Consider the following 10,793-nt stretch of genomic DNA (forward strand, 5'->3'; position numbering starts at 1 on the left):
GGATTGCGGATCGCAAGCGAACTTCGTATCCAAGAAATTTATGGAAGCTTTCGATTTAGAAACACGTCCATTAAATGTCTCGATTTCCGACAATGGTACAATAACCTCGTCCAATCATGTTAGAATTAAATTACAATCGCGACTCAACTCGTACACTGCGGCTATCGAATGCATTGTTATCGATCAGGTTACTGATAAAATTCCGGCGGTTTCTTCGGGGCGGAATAAATTTAATTTTCCGCGCAACATTCGTTTAATTGATACACGATTTCACACATCGTCGGATATTGATCTTTTAATCGGAGCAGAGTTGTTTTGGAATCTGATATGCGTTGGTCAAGTTAAGTCTTCTGACAAGCACCCAACTCTTCAAAAAACACGACTGGGCTGGATTTTGGCAGGTCGTTTGGGCAGCACCATATCGACCGCTTCAAAAGTTCACTCGTTTCACGCATCCGTAACCAATGCGGAATTACACGAACATGTCAGTCGTGCCTGGACGACTATCCCTGCGCAATCGGATAATTACACAATGGAAGAACATATTTGCGAGCGTCACTTTTTGAGACAATGTGTCTCAAAATTCTCAGGGTAGATATACAGTCAAGCTTCCGGTCAGAGAGCAAATGTTAAATAACATTCGCGTGAGGTAGCTTTCAAGCATTGAGGGACATCGAGAGGCGTTTCAAGCGCGATCCTATGCTTAAAATTTAATACGCGGCGTTTCTTGACGAATATTTATCGCTGAGACATATGCGACGCCTAGAGTCACCCATTGCGGAAGAACCAATGTCGTTTTATTTTCCTCATCATTGCGTCTTCAAAACAGTCGAGCAAACATCGAAAATCCGTATTGTATTCGATGCATCTTGCCGCAGCAGTTCCGGCATATCATTAAACGACGCGCTTCTAGGGACCGATCATTCAACAAGATTTGATCTCAATTTTGATGCGCTTCCATCTTTTCACTTATGTCATCACCGCTGACATCATAAAAATGTATCTGCAGATTTTAGTGCATCCGCCCCAGACGCGACTGCAGAGAATTCTCTGGCGCGACGATCTCTCTGCTAATATCGATACGTACGAACTCACTATCGTCACTTACAGCTCCCGCGTCATTTCCGGCCACCAGATGCCTTAATTTGGCTGAGCAGCACGCTTATCAATTCACTCGCGGTTCAGTATGCGTTCTTCGGGATTTTTATGTCGATGACATGCTCATCGGAGCGGATACAATCGACGAATTAAAATTAATTCGCGATGAAACTATTCAGCTATTAAAATTAGGAGCATTCGAGTTAAGCAAATAGGCCTCGAACTGCCCTGAACTATTGAAAATAAACAATCGTGACCGTGTGCCAGTCATTATCAGAGATAATTCTGCGGATTCATGTATTCTGGGCATGCAGTGGAATCAGTGCCAGGATACGTTCCAATTTCTTTGCAAACTTGATACAGAACCCCATGTTGTATCAAAACGGATCATACTTTCTGGGTGGAGGTCGCTAAATTGTTCGATCCTCTGAACCTTCTGGGTCCGGTCATTGTGATCGCAAAACTCATCTTGCAAGATTTGTGGCAATTGGCTATCCAATGAGACGAATCTGTTCCTCAGGATATCCACACTCGGTGGATTATTTTCAGAACACAGATGAGTAATTTGAATCAACTAAGAATTCCTCGATGTGTTAAACTTAATGCCCATCAACTAATCGTGGAAATGCACGTATTTTGCGACGCCAGCCAATGCGCGTTCGGAGCCTATATGTACCTTCGCACCAAGCTCAACGACTATCACTTCAAGTTATTATGCTCAAAGTCTCGCGTCGCGCCGCTCAAGACTGTCTCATTACCGTGATTAGAGTTATCGGCTGCCTTACTATTGGCGCACTTAATCAACAAGAGTCCTTGGAATTCTCGCAATGCCCGACTTATCTATGGTCGGACTCAACGATTGCGTTAAACTGGATAACCTCCCCCTCACGGCAGTGATCAGTTTTTGTGGCAAATAGGGTGAAATTCAGCGCCTAACAGAAATCAAACGCTGGCGTCATGTTGCATCCTTCGACAACCCTTCCGATACATTGTCGCGAGGGCTAAATCACTATGACTTAATCAATACTGAGAGGTGATGGAATGGTCCCGAATTTTTAAAATGGGATGAAAAACATTGGCCGCTCAGTTCACGCGTTTAGACAATGATCTCCCGAACAAAGGAAAATCCGCGTAGTCGCTTCCATTTCCTGTCCTTGCATCATCGACGACTTGTTAAACAAGTATTCCAATTTAAATAAAATATGCCGCGTATTGTTTAAGATTATCCAAGGCACATCGGGAGCACGCAGTATCTAATTTCGTATCCCCCGTTGAAAACATCTACTGCTTTAAATTGTATTTGCAGAACGGTGCAACAGCGAGCGATTCTATCGCAAATATCAAGCGCTAATCAAGAAATTGTAAATGCCTAATATCTTATCGCTATCTTAGATGAAGACAGACTAATGCGAGTTGGCGGGAGATTGAAAAATTCAAATCTCGTGTTCAATGCGTGCCATCCAATTCTCCTGCCACGCAAACACATATACTCAGCGTATTATTACGTGTACAACTTTGCTTCCGCCGTTTTTTTCCGAAATTCGAGGCTTTATTGTAAAAAAACTGGTTATACATTTATGATTCAAAGTATTGTCCATCGCTGGCCACTACTTTCTCCTATCTTTCGGGTAGCGTACGAATCCCGCGTCGAAAAAACTGGTCATCTTTTGAGGCTATCCCCGAATCGATCCAATTTTTTACTTCTTCATAAGACCGGAAGTGCTGGTCAGCCAGGCCGTGTGCCATTGATCGAAACAAGTGATAGTCAGAGGGAGCAACGTCTGGAGAATACGACGGGTGGGGTAGGACTTCCCATTTCAACGTTTCCAGATATGTCTTGACCACTTTCGCAACATGGGGTCGAGCATTGTCATGCTGCAAAATCACTTTATCGTGTCTCTCGTTGTATTGCGGCCGTTTGTCTTTCAATGCTCGGCTCAAACGCATCAATTGCGTTCGATATCGATCGCCTGTTTCAGTCGGTTTTAACAGTTCATAATACACTATGCCGAGCTGGTCCCACCAAATACAGCTCATGACCTTGGACCTTGATCTTCAAAATCACCGTTTTTGAAACGTTGAAACCACTCACGACACGTTCTTTCACTAATAGCGGCCTCACCATAAGTATTTGAGAGCATTCGATGAGCCTCAGCCAGCAGATTTCTTCATATTGAAGCAAAAAATTAAAACCTCCCGCAAATGACGAGAATTTGGCTCGTAAACTGACATTTTCAATCGAGAATAATTTTATGATGCAGACACAAATCGACTAATGTTTCTATGGGGTTATGTTGATAGATGCCCAAGTTTATTGTATGACGTCTATGATCTATTTATTTCGATCACCACTTACCGCTAAAGCCATCTATAGAAAAACGGCGGAAGCAAAGTTGTATACCTAATATAGAGCGTGAACACACGCGAAACTTACACGCGGGTTTGCAAGCCACGATGGCTTTCGTGCGCCAGCGCTTTTGGCCGCTATCATTGCGATCCACCGTACGTGGAATAATACAAAAATGTATTACTTGTTTTAGCGTTAAACCTAATCAATCAAAGGCCTTAATGGCTTATTACCGGCTAGCCGAATTAACATCTCTAGATCTTTCTCTTGCTGTGATGTAGACTACCAGTATAAGCTTAAATCCGCTGTTTGCTCATAGATGGCATTAATGAGCGTACAAAGCTACCCTAGGCACACACTTTTTTTTATTGACATCTGTCAACATTAATCAGTGCACATCATCAACAATTTCATATAAACATACATTTTTTCTTTCGTAATCTATGTCTAGTTTTTGCTTAAAAAAAAGCTTATGCGGGAAGGTTTGCTTTTCTGTTTCAATTTGAAGAAATCGGCTACCGAATCGCATCAAATGCTTGTGGAGGTCTATGGTGACAATGCTTTATCGGAAACAACGTGCAAAGATTGGTTTCGCCGGTTCAATGACGACAATTTTGACATGAGTGACAAGAAGCGTGAAAATCGGCCCAAGAAGGTTGAAGTTGTCAATTGCAGGCTCTTTTGGACGAGAACGATACCCAATCGCAAAAAATGCTTGCTGAGCAATTGGATGTTTCTCCAGCAGCCATTTCCATGCGGCTACATGCCATGGGGAAGGTTCAAAAGATCGGAAAATGGGTGCCGCATGAACTGAACGATAGGCAGATGGAGTGACGCCAAAACACATGCCAAATTCTGCTTGCCAGACAAAAAAGAAAGTCGTTCCTGCATCGGATTGTGACAGGCGATGAAAAGTGGATCTATTTTCAGAATCCTAAACCCAAGAAATCTTGGATTGATCCCGCCCAACCATCAATTTGGTCTTCCTTAAGACCAAATCGCTTCGGATGGAAGACGATGCTGTGCGTTTGGTGGGATCAGGAGGGTGTCATCTACTACGAGCTGTTAAAACCTGGTGAAACTGTTAATGTTCACCGCTATCACCAACAACTGATCAAATTGCATCGTGCTCTGCGTGATAAAAGGCCACATTATCGGAAAAGACATGACAAGCTGATTTTCCTCCACGACAATGCACCATCGCACACGTCAACAATGGTCCAAAACTACTTGGAGACACTCAACTGGGAAATGCTACCCCATCCCGCTTACTCACCAGACCTGGCATCTTCTGACTATTACCTGTTTTCGTCGATGGGCCACGCGCTCGCTGAGCGGCACTTCGATTCTTACGAAGACGTCCGAAAATGGCTTGATGAGTGGTTTGCCTCGAAAGATGAAGAATTTTTTTGGCGTGATATACACAAATTGCTCGAAAGATGGGAAAAATATATAGTTAGCGAGGGCAAGTACTGTGAATAAATTTGTTTTTGCTTCCTAGGAAAAAAAATGTGTTTTTCTGAGTAAAAAACAGCGGATTTAAGCTTACACCTGGTAGAAAAATTTCGACGATGTGCAAACTCAATTGGAGAAATAACGAGGAAGAACTCGAGAACGTGAAGCTTTCGAGGATAAATTTCATCATTTCGTAACTAGAGTCCGTAGTATAATATCAGCTTCACAAATGCCCAACGTGAACGCTTTTCGAAGCGAGCAATGAGCTCAAATATTAAACCAGCCGATTAATATAGTTCAGTCCAATCGGATGCGTTTACCCATCATAGAGATCCCTAATTCAACTGGTTGGAGCAATGGTTGTCCTTTTCGTGATAGAGAGACGTTCGCGTCTATGATTCACAGTAATAGAAACATTGACTGACATTGCCATAAACTGCACTATTTGAGATGGGCATTAATGGGTGACGCTTACTCACCAGACCTGGCACTTTCCTATCACCTGTTTTCGTTGATGGGCCACGCGCTCGCTGAGCGGCACTTCGAAGACGTCCGAAAATGGCTTAATGAATGATTTGCCTCGAAAGATGAGGAATTTTTTTGGCATGGTGTACACAAATTGCCCGAAAGATGGGAAAAATGTATAGTTAGCGAGGACAAGTACTTTGAATAAATTTGTTTTTGCTTCCTAGGAAAAAAAAATGTGTTTTTCTGACTAAAAAACAGCGGATTTAAGCTTATATATCTAGTATGCCGGACCGCTCTTATTATGTGAGGGAAAACGTCGAAATGCGCGGAGTCACAAAGCGTACGTTTCGCTTTTTGTGTGAACCGCCACGAAGGCGGTCCACCTAGAATTAATGAGTGACCTTACATCCGAAGCCTTTATTGCCGCTTTTAAGCGATTCATTTCGCGTAGGGGTAGACACCGCGCACATGTATTCGGATAACGGGACCACCTTCCTGGGCGCTCATAGACAAATTCAAGAATTATACGACATATATAATGATCAACAAGTCCAGTCCGAGATTAAAGATTTTCTGCGCGAGTGGAAATTTCATGGAGCTTCATCCCACCTAATGCATCTCTTTTGGAGGTTTATGAGAGGCAGCCGTAAAATCTGCCAAATGCCACATGACTCGGATCGTGGGCAAGGCTCATTTGACCTTTGAGGAAATGCAAACGAAATAGAAGCTACCCTCAATTCGCGTCCCCTTTTACCGTTAAGTGCCGATCCTAATGACCTAGTATACCTAAGTCCGGGACATTTCTTGGTTGGCACGACTTTGAATGGTCTTTCTTGTGTTGACTTGAGCGATGTCAATATGCTGCTGCGGTGGCAACGCGTAGAGCAAACCCGGCAGCATGTTTGGCGCAGGTGGAGTAATGAATATCTTCACTCTCTACAAGTCCGAACCAAATGGATGGCTAACAAGGGAACTCAGCTGTCAACTAATCAACTTATGCTCATAAGGCAGCCGAACCTAGCCTCACTTCAATGGGCAATGGGGCGGATCCAGGAGGTTCATCCCGGTCTCGATGACATTGCGCGTACCGCAACTGTGAAGACTGCCAAGGATTCCTACGTGAGGCCACTGTCTAAATTATCAATATTACCAATTAAAGTATAGTCTGTGCTTTATCAAACATTTAGATTTAAGTGTCTTTAACTGCTACCTTCTAATTATATCTCATGCAAGCTTCTTTGTATCTTTGAATAAGAATGACTTATTTTATTGTTTTTCAGCTTGCGTACTTAGATGTTAACCTTTGTTGATTTTCAGTGCAACGACTAAATACGATATTAAATCGCATCAGAGCAATTCGCGTTTTAAGTTATACTAACAAACTCATGTTTGTATGTTACATTGAAAGTCAACCCTTTTAAGGTAGGCGATATTCATTCGGTATCGTTTATGGCGTCTAATCATATCGTGTAATCACATTGATAATGAATCGATCAATCCACGAGATGTCGATTGTTAAGTGCATGCGTCGCGTGTAATCGATCTGAAATACTCAGATTATTATATGGATTATATATATGGCCGTCCTAACTGCCTCGACGACAGCACGCGTCTCGCCTCATTGTAAACAAGTATTACCGCGCTACCGTTGAGATCCTTTCGGCTACTGTAAAACACGTTCGCCTACATTTGAGGTCTGTTCAAATAAAATTTGGAAAGCAGGGAAAATCTCATTTTTCTCGATCAAGTGTCCTCCAAGCAATCATACCGCGGGAAACGCTTGGACGGTGATCGCATGGCCGTGCCATCACGAATCTATTATGCACGCAGCAAGATTGCTAACAAAATCACAGCTCAATATCAGAAAAATAATCGATTGGTCAATTTTCTACGACTTAAGACCCTACCGTATGATCGCGTTTAGCGGACTCAACTGTTGTGGAGCGGATCCGTTGCTATTGATGTATTCTTCTAGATCTAAAATGCTGGTCGGATGATCAGCAAATGCTCAAGTGTTGAGTCCACTGAACGCAAACAAAAAGCACAAGCCATAGAAATAGAAAATAAGAAATTTCAATCTATTATTGGGAGTACAAATAATTCGGTCCATTCCTAAAGCCATCCCTAAAGATGGCTCCAGCTGTTGTGAATGGTTCATAGTGACAGCTGATTTCAGAGAGGATAAACATCTGCTAATAATATTCAGTTTATTCGCTTTGAGTTTCATACAAAAACCTTGATTTTTATTGTGTTCGAAATGTCGAATTTTGTGTTAACCAAGCAGAATTTGCGGGAGGTTTCGATTTTCTGTTTTAATTGGAAGAAAAGTGCGGCTGAAGCTCATCGAATGCTTGTCAAAGTTTATGGTGACACTGCTCCAATTGATAAATCATGTAGAGAATGGTTTCGACGTTTCAAAGATGGAGATTTCATCGCTGAAGACAAGCCTTGCTCTGGACAGCCAAAAAAATTCGAAGACAAAGAATTAGAGGCATTATTCGAAGAAGATCAGAATCAAATGCAAGAGGAGCTTGCAGAATCATTGGGAGTAAATCAACAAGCCATTTCTGTATGATTAAGAGCCATGGGAATGATTCAAAAACAAGGAAATTGGGTGCCTTATGAATTAAAACCGAGAGACGTTGAAAGTTGATTTTTCACTTGCGAACATTTGATTTAAAGAAAAGATTTTTTGCATCGGATTGTGACTGGAGATGAGAAATGGATATTCTACGACAACCCCAAGAAGAAAAAATACTACGTTAAGCCCGTCAATCGTTGCCATCGACCTCAACATCAACACCACGGCCGAACATTCATGGTTCGAAAATCATGCTCTGTATCTGATGGGATCAAAAGGGTCTTGTTTACTATGAGCTGCTGAAACCTGACGGTTCCATTACGGGTATCGATTACAATTGATTCGTTTCGTGAACCGTGCATTACGAGAAAAACGGCTGGAATACGAACAAAGACATGATAGTTATTCTTCTTCATGACAACGTTCAGCCTCATGTCGTTAAAATTGTAAAAACATATTTGGAAATGCTCAAATGGGATTTACCGTATTCTCCGGACATTGTTCCTTCTGATTACTGGTTGTTCCGAAGCAGCAAGTCACCGTTACTTCTTTCGCAGAAAATTGGCTCCAAAATTGGATCGTCTCCAAAGACGAGTCATTTTTTCGAGATGGAATTCGAAAATTGAGAGATGGGAAAAAGTAGTAGACAGCGATGGACAATACTTTAATTGATCTGTTCATTCATTTTGTTTTGAAATAAATGCATTTTTGAACAGACCGAACTAATTTGTACTTCTAATAGAAATCACGTCTACTAAAATGAAACCTCTTGAGATAATCTACAAGAATGTGCAATAAAAAGTAGGGAATTCCATTTAAGAAATTAAAGGTAACCTTCAAGCAACTATTCAAGATCAAACTAATGATAACATCTCAAAGCTATACAACTTTTGTCTGAAACCTTTTTTTCTAAGATCAAAAATAAGAAAGTTGTTGGGGGGACATTAAAATGGGACTTATATATGATTATACATGTTTATAAATATAATATTTATATATATGTTTATAAATATAATATGTTTATAAATATTTATATATGTTTATATATATATTTATGTATGTTTATACATATTTATATATGTTTATACATAATCATGCAAAAAATTTTTTACAGGATTCCGTTTTTATTGCCTGTGCTTTTTATTATGTTTCTAGCTATGTCATCAGTATATATCACTTATCATATATTTAATGTTCTACAGTTAAAATACTATAAATCGCGTTTTTAATTACGATTCGTAATCAGGAAAGTCACTTGAAATCGCTTTATAGAGCGATTTATACATATTTGTATTAACTGTATAAGACGATGTTATTTTCGGGGACAATGTACATTTGCAAATGTATATTGTTCATTTCAGGAATATCTATAAAATATAGTTTCTAGTATATGTATTCTATCTAGTATATGTATCTATTGAGTTGTGTGTTGCTCTATAGAGCGATTTCACGCAACAGATATAATACATATATTAGAAAATTATATATTTATAGATGTTCCTGAAATGAACGATATACAATTGCAAATATATGTATAACTATACATAGTTCTCGAAAATAACACCGTCTTATACATTTAATATGTGTACAAACAAAAAAGATGCATTATGTACACTTCAGTGAGTGATTCCTCGTTTATGTATACCAAAAAAAATTACTTATATATATTCCAAAAATTACAATTAACACACACACACACACACACACACACACACACACACACACACACGTGTGTGTGTGTGTGTGTGTGTGTGTGTATGTATTTTAATAGAAAGTTTATTTTAATAAAGAAAATTATAATTATGTAAGAAGGAAAGTAAAGGATAATTTGCTGGAAGATTCGTAGCATATTATATAGCATATTATAATATAGCATATTATAATATTTCCTATAGTGTAATGCTCCTGAGATACACATTCGCGCGCGGCTCAGTCGTCGAGCGATAATAGACGATGGGAAAAAAAAGGCGATGCTTCAAAAATCAGTTCAAAATGTGCAACTATTTCCGAGCACCGGAAAATTTAATAACGTGTATTCTAATAACTGTAGGAAGAATATCGAAGCACTTCAATAGATAAATAAAAAATTATTTGCATATTGCACAACATATAAAGGCTTTTTAATTTGTGAATAAAATTATATTGACATCATTCTATAATTATATAACTTTTGCGATTTGGTTCATTATCAGAATTTTCATATATTTGGATGATAGTTATAAAAGAAACATTTAACAGAAAGTATTGATCGATACCAAACGTAACATTATTACAAAAACATGATTTCTTTTCGGATTTTTTCTAAAAATAAACAGATTTCATATATAAAAATATTGATTTTCTATCGACGCATACTACGAATTATTTTTGCTACAATTGTCGGTTTAATATTTTTTAGAAATACCATGCACACATAATTTCAATAATTAAATAAAAATATATTTGGTCTGTAACTGTTTATTACAATATCACTTATTTAAAAAAGAAAAAAGAATCGATTGTGAGATCTCTAACATTCTGATCTCGCATCCACGCCGAGATTTGCAAACCACTTCTATGAACGTGATATATAATTCATGGAAAATCATGGAAATGTCAATATCTCGTAAATTATCGTGTTTTGAAATTATTTTTGCTATTATATAAGAATAATAATAAATTGGAGTGATATACGATTAATATAACTTATTATTGTAAAACTTATAGGTTATCTATAATGTTCTTTCTTCTCTTATTTACACAGCGGCCAAAATTGCCAAGAAAGCATTCTCGCTAGAAATAAGCGACCATAGAGAGAGAGAGAGAGAGAGAGAGAGAGAGAGAGAGAGAGAGAGAGAGAGAGAG

Source organism: Atta colombica, unplaced genomic scaffold, assembly GCF_001594045.1.
Source record: "Atta colombica isolate Treedump-2 unplaced genomic scaffold, Acol1.0 scaffold21, whole genome shotgun sequence".
Classification (NCBI taxonomy): domain Eukaryota; kingdom Metazoa; phylum Arthropoda; class Insecta; order Hymenoptera; family Formicidae; genus Atta; species Atta colombica.